We start from the raw sequence: 9,562 nt of genomic DNA on the forward strand, positions 1-9,562 counted from the left end.
CAACAACGTTCATTGATCTTTTATATATGTTTTTTAGATGTTTTTCGTTAAAACTAGGTACGCTATACGGGATTTTTTACGAAATTACTAGGAATGTGAGATGAAATGATCGCCCTTAACGTTTTGATTACTAAACATATCTCGTAGCAGTTCAGCACAATCAGTACACGGAAACCGTACTAACAGTATCAGAATAATTCTTCTTCTTCTTTGGCACAACAACTGTTGTCGCTCAAGGCCTGCCTTTGTACCCACTAGTGAAGTGAGGTTAGCTTTCAGTAACTTATTGTTATCATAGGTGGCTAAGTCTATCCCATGCGTATATTCGGGACACGGTCAATTCGGGGCTTGAACGCATGACGGGCATGTCGTTAAGTCGTACGAGTTGACGACTGTACCACTAGACCGGCCCAACCAGAAGAATAGTGAGGGAAAAAAGTATGTTTTGGTAGGGATCTATTCCAACTAGCTCCTAAATTTTCTGAAATCGATTCCGCGTAGTAGGTCCAGACTCAATTTCCGGAATCGATGTCGGAATCGGCATTGGCTCCGGAATCGAAATTTGCTTCGGAAACAGAATCGGCTTTGAAATCAGAACCAGCTCCGGAATCGGAATTGGAATCAGTTTCTGCAGCTCGATGAGATCTACTGGAAAGGACCCTACTGCGATTATAGTGATAGCTGTAAGGAATCCAAATGTATTTGTACACGAGCCGTTGTCATGGGAATTCCGAGACTGATTTTGATTCTGAAGTTTCTGATTTCATTTCCAGAACTGATTCTGATTCTGGATCAAAGTCTAATTGCAGAGTCAATTCTGATTCCGATTCTGATTGCTGATTCCGATTCACGGTTTGAATCCGTAGCCGATTCTGATTCCGGAACCGATTCAAATTCCGATTCAGAACGGCTGCTTCCGGAATCGGAGTCGGCAAAGGAATTGGCTATTGAATAGGCTCTGGAATCGACTTCGGAATAGGCTGCTTAATCGGAATTGGTTTCGCAATTTATTCTGAACACGGAATTGAAATCGGGTAATTCCGATTATGAGCACCCACTACTACAGAAGAACCTCTGAAAAGCCCTGTGATAAATCATCTGTTGATTTATAATTTATATAATTAATTTTTTTAAATATTATATTAATGTTTTTTTTATTTAACATGGCTTGTGAAACGTCATAAAAGTAATTTTATACTGTTGCTATTTTATACATAAACATACACATACATTTCGCGCTTAACCTGACACAGCAGTCATTCGCTTTGCGCTCTCTGTAACATGAATATGCACACCGAATGATCCGATCGCTTCACGTTGCCCAATAACACCCTTACGACTGACCTGTCAAAGCTTGATCACAGCAAAGCTTTATGCCCAAAGTGCACATGCACTTTCGAAATGTCCACCTGAACCCCCCCCCCTCCCCCCTCTCCTCTGCCCACCTTCACCAATTCCAATCAATCCGATCGCGCGCAACCATTCCAATCGCTAATCGACCAAAACAGTGCGATCCCTCTCCTTGCGCGATCGGTTGCGCTTAGGGATTGCGCAAAGCGCAAGTTGTGTCACGGTGTACGCGTGTTGACGATGGAGCAAAAAACAAAAAACAAAACATACACAGCAGGCAAAAAAGGGTACGACGATGCAGAGATTTCCGCATTCGGCGTTGCATGTTGGGGGACAAGGAACATGGATACACAAACAAAACCGAAAACAACTTCGACGGCAGCAAAGCGGGTTGGAGTGGTGTGAAACTGTGTTCACGGTACAAGATTTGATTTTTTTTTGCTAACACAGCTGCATTTGACAGCTCTCTAGCCAACATTACAGCCAAAGGGTCTGTCGTGTCATTTTTCAATCAATATTCTACAATCATTTCGCTTTCAACCCGTACCCGTAACTGAGGTGGGATTGTATTTAATGTTTTTCTTGTATGCGTTTTGCCAGTGTTTTGCCGACACGGTCGCAAAAACTCCATTGTCATTGGCGGTGGCGATGACACACAGAGAGGAAGCAGGAGAGTGACGAAACTATCAATTAAACCGGCACCACAATCGCCACCGAACGATCTTCGCCGGGGTGACAAAACGGGACAAAATTCAATTTCATTGTCTATGAGGTAATTTATGGCACGAGTGTGTGTGTATGTGAGCAATTGTAGTACGAGGAACATGTACTTACTCCCTCCTTCCCCCGTGGCAGTGCGTACGCAGAGGGTGGGATTTGAGGATGAACTAGATTTGGTGACACGCGACACAACATGCAACCGCCGCCCGATCACGACCAGCAGCGGCGGCGTGACGCTCCGGACGCACGTTTGACCGTTTGGGGGGGTGCGTTTGTGTGTGTGATGTAACCGACGATAAGTGGATCAAATACGCCGGGAGGTTTTGTAATTGGCTGAGCCTCTGCCGACCCCCGGGGGATGGGTTCCCCGGCCGATTACGCACGCGCGCCACACACACACTTTCGCGCGGACGAATGCCAAAAACCTATCGAAATGTCGATCGAACGTCAACCTGATGCCTGTTTTGCGTTCGATTAGGTGCATCAGTTGCAGTCCGATGGGAAGGGGAAGCGGCCAGTCCGGTGTGTGGGTTTGCATGCGACACCCGAATTGGGTGGCCGGACCGGGTTTTTTTGCTGACCTGGAATTGAAGTGGGTGCGCGTGCACGCGCGTGACACAACGTTGTCGTTGGTGACTTCTTCTGTTTTGTTTTAATTGGTGAGTTTTGCCCAATTTAGTGGTGGCGGGTTTGTTACAGGAACTGAATGGTAAAGTGTATTCGCAATTTGACCCATATATCTGCCGGACACGTGTTGCGTACGTTGGCAAAACCAGCAAAAGCATACGCTCAAGGTAACCGTTTGATTGGTATGGAAAATTCGTAATTAGGTTGAACAAAACGGTTGTGGGGAATGGGAAATCAACAGGTGGATGTCCCGTCAATTGCATCATAGATTGCGATTAATTGATCGTACAGGTTCGAACATTTTGAATTCTTTCAGCTCTCTAAGATCTTATCAGTTTAGGAATCTATGCAACTATTACATAAAATATTCTTGATGAATCACTTAATTTTAGGCTTATAATAAGATGTTTTATGAAGAAGTTTACAAATCGCCTCAAATGATATCATAATTCCTTAGCAAAACCACAAAATTCAATACTTTTTCTTCTCCTTCTAAATTGACACCACAACCTTACTCCGTTCAGGCTTGGGAGCCTTTAAAAAAACACTCAAATGATTACTTATTTATGAACTAATTATTGGCTTACCATCTCAAAGACAGGACAGTAAAGTCCTGCGTTCGCGCGCATTGGGGGCAGCTAGGTCTACCTACACACACGGGTTTTGATCATATGACGGGGACATGTGTTGTTAGTTTGTACGACTTGACGGATGTACCATAGAGACGGCTCAGAGCAAGTGTCAAAATATTGGGGTAAAATGATTCTAGCTCAAGGAATGTAAATAAACGCCGATAAAGAATAGTTCCCAAAATCATTAGACATAATTGTTCCATGGGCAGGAAGGCCAAACACAGTTTGTAAAGCTGTTGAAAATTGTGGCACATTTTTACATGTTGTTAATTGTGAAACATATTTACTGATCGTCAATAATGTTTCATTTGATTTACAACATGTGAAATGATTAATGTATGCCAACGATGTCAAAATTTATGTGTTTTGTTCCCGTAACAATTTAAGTCGCTGTGTAGAAAAATGTATTGTTATCTCGTTAACTCGGGCCCGCGTATCAGTTAAACATAATTTTTCCATATGCGAATACATTGTGCAGCGCGAAAGCGAGACAAGCGACCTAGGATTAATTTTGGACGATAACTTTTGTTTCAGACAGTTTTACGACGGGATGATTCGGCGTGCACTGGGATTGCTAGGGCACTAGGATTATTATTCAAGATAACTAGAGACTTTGAGAATCCTATGTGTATTTCGTTATGGGGAAATTCGGAAAAACAGGATAGAGTGCCATGGAGCGATCCCAATGTGATACCGTCCAATCAATCACGCTGCCTGATTCTGGGATTAGAAACGCTAACTGAAAGACGAATAAATGCTCAGCTTGGAACAAGGAGTGGTTCGCGGAAATAATGATGCACCAATTATATTAAAACAATTCAATGTCAGTATTCCCATAGACCGACAATATGCCATAGACGCTTCTTCACTGCGCAGTTTAGACACACACACACAGTACGGAGCAAATGAACCGATAACGGCTATGTTACACACATTCAATGAGTTTTACCAGTAATTTGACTTCCATGACAACCCATCAACGTGTACAGAGAACGAGTACGCTTTGTAGAATAAGATTCTAATGTAAAACAGTGCGTCCTTGTGCGTTTATGTCCTTGCTATTTGATCGCTGTGCGCAATTAAATTTAAATTAAATTAAAACGAGTTTATGCCAAAAATGGCGGACCCATTATTAATTAGTAAATAAAAATTAATATTTTAAATCATATTGCGAACAGTAAAACGCACCGAATGTGTTTGAGATGCACTATTGATTCTACGCAATTGTTGCAAATTGTAATGTAAAGAAACGGAATTGTCAATTAGCTATAGAAAATGCAGAATGGCTGCAGAATTAGCTATAGATTAACAATTGTTTCAGTGAAAAAGTCTCAACGTTTAAGCTTTTTTATTGAATAGGAAAAAGCTGCGAAGATCGCCGTATGAGAAAGAAATCGCAGGATGAAATTAACAAAGTCAACAAACAAATACGAAATTTAAATTTCAAATATTCTTCTTCCTATCGAAGTCATTCATTCTATTCTCGGGATCTTCAGGATGAAGCTAAGATTTAATTGCAATTTAAACTCCGTAGTGATTTCGTATTGCGAAGTTATTTCAGATCCTTCTTAGAGCTTCAAAACATGTCTGCACTAGTACAGTAGACAGTCGAAAGATCCCCAATGCTGCACACTCCAATGTCTCCTATTGACATGTGGAGTGACAGAAAAGTTTCAATTTGATTATGTCATAGGATAGGCAGTCCCATGGTACAGTCGTCAACTCGAATGACTCAATAACATAACATGCCCGTGATTGGTTCAAGCCTCGAATGGACCGTCCCCCGTATCAAGGATTGATTTATCCGGCTGCTGCGTGTGGTAATGAATTAAGTCTCGAAAGCCTGTATAGGCCGGCATGTCTGAGTAGGACGTTACGCCAAATAGAAGAAGATGTCTTAGCATCGTACAAAGTTCAAGCAATTTGAATTCATTTCCAAATACCAAAAAAATTCCCACTTAGTACACATTTAACAGCATGGTGTATGGAAACGATTTGCAATATGCAGGGTCTGAAAACCTCACAGTTGGATATAACATTACGATTTTTTCTCTCAAAACACTTTTTACATTATACCTAAGCACGGTTTCAGATGCCCCTTTTGATTGACTTCATCCAATGAAATAACGTAAAAACACAAACCAACCACACACTTAAACCTGCATTACGTTGGCTGTGGGACAGCTGCGAAAGTCCTCGCCCTCCCCTCGACTCACCGATATCGATCGATCTCGGAGTCGAAGTCCCGCGACGATATGCCTCCCGCGCGATTAATCGATATCGGTTGCCGTCAGCCGCTGGTCGTTCGGGAAAAGAAAGTTGATCCCTCCCCAACGGCCAACTAACGTTCATGCGGGAACCACGAGGCTCCCCTCGTAGCCAAATCCCACCAGTGCCAGTTCCTGTGCCTCCCCCGCTGGACCGGATCGACCCCAGCCGTGGAGTGAAAAACAGGAACAGACACCCCCGGCGCCAACAGACCTCGGGCTCGGAACCGGAATTCGAACCCGGCGCGGACGAATTGCGTAGAAAGCCACCTTCCTCTCCCCTTCGCATGTCTCTGGGCCCAAAAACGCCCATCACGGCGAGGGGAGATATTATAATTATCATTGTATAAGAGGCAAGCCGGCCTATCCCGGCGAGGGTTCGAGCAGCCGGCCAAACCGGTCGCTTTCGTCAGCGGAACAGATCCTTCAGCTGGAGGCCAGGCGAGATGTGACAAGTGGCGCCAGCCGTCCGGAACACCTCCCAAATGGGGTGGGGGGTGTTTTGTTGCCCAAGGATTGGATCGGGTTCGAAGATTCGTCACAATCCAGTTGAATTGAATGGAGAAAAATAGTAACAAAACTGACCGACAGCAGGAGGAGTTGTTCGCTCCATTCACACACACATACACTCAGTGCAAAAGGATGTCCGGGGGTTCGTGCGTAAGATGGTAGACACAAAATTAAACCGTAAATCAATGCGCGTTAATGATACCGAGGGCGGGTGTAAGGGCTTATTAAGCGCTGCGCAGCTCTTTTATTGCAGCGCACTCCACAAATGCAGTTTTGCATTTTCTCCTCCTGTTGCTGCTGCTGCGTGCATTTTTGCGTATAGTGCGCACATTTATGCACCTCTTTGCTTGCGCTCTTCCACACCCATCCGCGTCTTCCAACCGCATCACACGATCGAGTGAACCCCTTTCACCTTCAGTTCAGCTCGGAACCGTTGCCAGGAGTGAAAAAGAGCAGCAACTCGTTGTTGCATGCGTTGCACGAATGCACGGGACACCTTTCCAGGGCTTCTTTCAGGCTTGAAGGTGTGCGCTGTGCGTGTGTACATGCAGCAACCTTTCACTCGTAACCGTGTGTGTGTAACCGTTCGTTGCTGCTTCAATTCGATCCGATCCGGCAGTAAAATCTCGGGCGAAATGCAAATTTGCATCAACCACTCCCTTCTCTTTGGTCTGCTCTCCTCCCCCCTACCACACATCGACATGCACCGATGCGTTCTATCGGAAGGAAAATTGAACTGCATCTCACTGTGCGTGTGAGTGTGCATGTCCGTGTCGAAAGGAGACACGCGGAAGGAAGGAAAAAATGCACGTCTGCAATCGTTTCACGCAATAAACGCGCGGCCTGCCATACTGGACAGTGGAAGCGGGCGTGCGTGGGTGGTGCTGAGTGCACTTTTGCGGGGGAGGAGGAGGAGGAGGTAACGCATGCGTGTGTGTGTGTGTGTGTGTGTGTGTGTGTGTGGGTGCAAGACGATCAATTTATTGTCGATTATCCAATCATGTCTTGATCTCGTGCATGTCCGTCCGTCGCGTTGTGGCGTTGATCCCCCTCCCTTCACCCCCTTGGCGCGAAAGGGCTTTGAATGGTTTCACTCTCGTTTCTTTCTCTCTCTCTGGAGAGGAGGGGTGGTTGTTCGTGCTGGTCATGCTGTCGCATTTGTCTGGTTTTTTGCCTGTTTGTCTGTAAGTTTTGGGGTTTTGGTTTTTTTTTTTTTGCAGGAACACTCTCCCGGAAGTGGGTTCATTGTGCTAAGGAGGAAACGGTGCGCAAGAGTAAGAGTGAAGCATTTTTTGCATTTATAGAGAGGAACGTAACATGTTTTAGCACTACTAACTGATGGTTATGGTTGAAGATCTGAGTATGAGAAATGATCAATTGCAGTCGTTTGGGTTACAGTTTTCCTCAAACACACCAATTCTCAACGCCAAATGCACACGTTCTGGGTAGTTTAAGTTGTTCCCCTCACAAGCACCAAGTTTTACATCGTTCGTATTTGGTTTTTGTCTTTTTCATATAATTTTATGACTGTAATTAACACAATTTACAATGTTCCACATAGAATCTGCAACCATATGGTTCAACAGTTGTCAATTTATATCAAATAATCCATAATATAATAGTTTAAGCTCCAATGCAGTGTTTTAAGCTGGTACACAAAGCTAAGTGAAAATTGATTGTCATCAATTCGGTCTTTTCACGTAACATAAAACAACACTGCGGCTAGTTTCTATAACCGCACCTCTAGTTTTCCTGTTTTTGCTATATCTTCGAAATATATGACATCGGTAAGTATGGGTCGTTTGTTTGTGGTTGTGAAAAAGGAATTTAGCGCATTTTAATTTTGTTTAATTATTTTACCATGTATTTTACCATTAACGTAATTTTGACCGTTCACTTTCTATACCCGCAATTGAATTAATTGCAATAGAAGGTTGATGTTAATTCAATTCCATAAACTTTTCATTTGGACTAACTCTTAATTTGCATCCCTCTCAGGTTGTATTGGGTGATGTATATTAAAATATCATAAATAAAAGTTAATTTTATAGCAACAGAACGTCTGTATCCACAAGAGCACGGAAGCACATGGTAAAAATAATTAAAAATGCACCTAATTCTCTTTTCACAACCACAAACAAATACCCTTTACTCGATCGAAATCATATATTTTGTAGATATAGCAAAAACACGAAAATTAGGGGTGCTGTTATAGAAACTAGCAGCAGTGTAGCATCGCGGGGATTTATATTCATCCTTGATCGCTTAAAACTTTCCTTCGCATGTCTAGAAACGGTTCAAGCTTAGCTAGTAAGAAATATGAACTTATGAACCGTTCTCATGGTACAATTGTCGACTTAAATGTGTTATCAATAAGTCACTGATAGCCTGAAGCATTGATATCACTGAAAGAAAAAAATATTTTTGAATTATAGTATTTTAGGATTTTTTTTAATAACTCGAGACATGTTCTAGGTCATAGAACCGATTTAAAAAACAGATTCGATTTTATATCAATTAAACGCATCAACGTTAAGAAAATAAATGCTTAAAATATGGGGCACCGCTCAAGTTCGAATGGTTGTACATAGTAGTTTAAAATATTATCCTTTTTTCAACTATAAAGTATATTTATAGCGAATTAAGGAAAATAATGATAATTTTCAATTTAAAAGAAATCTGTTGGAGACAAATATTAACGCACCACGCACCAAAATGGTGGCTCAGAGGCATACACAAGCAGAAAATTTAAAACAAGTATTAAGAGCACTAAGTACCAAAAGTACCAGTGAAAGAAATAAATAAGATTACTTGCAGGGACTGTAAAGATAAAAAATTAATACAAAATCTGCACAAAAAAAAAAAAACAAGTGATCAACAATGAAAACATCCTTGAAAATAATAAAACACAACAAAGATAACCGTTGTTGTACTCAAAGCTGAAGAGTAACGACTGTTCGCTAAATAGAAAGAAGATATCTTTTAACTAAACTATTATTCTTTTAAGTTTTAAGTCCCAACCAATTAGCCAGTTTATGTTCCCTGAAATATGACCCTAACTGTCTGTCCTGTACAGAAGTCATCCGTTGTGACTCTTTATGGGTCATGAAATACGCCATTTAACTACCAACAAGCAGACTTCAAATTAACATTCATATTTATTTTGGCGCTTGCATTTGCATTTAAAATGAGCCAATAATTAACTGCATCCTGCCGACTGCAGCATCCTGGGTGTTGCTGCACGGACGTGTTCCTTTTTGCCACCAAATAAACAAAAAGCCCAACTAGACCGTTCCTCCGTCGTCCTTGTACGATGCATACATACCGCCGCATACGGAAAAACTCCAAATCGCAAAAGATGAAATCATTATTTTTTATGTTCGAACAAGGAACCATCGCACACACACACACACACACACACACACACACACACACACACACACACACACACACACA

This window comes from Anopheles merus, chromosome 3L (genome assembly GCF_017562075.2).
Source record: "Anopheles merus strain MAF chromosome 3L, AmerM5.1, whole genome shotgun sequence".
Classification (NCBI taxonomy): Eukaryota; Metazoa; Arthropoda; class Insecta; order Diptera; family Culicidae; genus Anopheles; species Anopheles merus.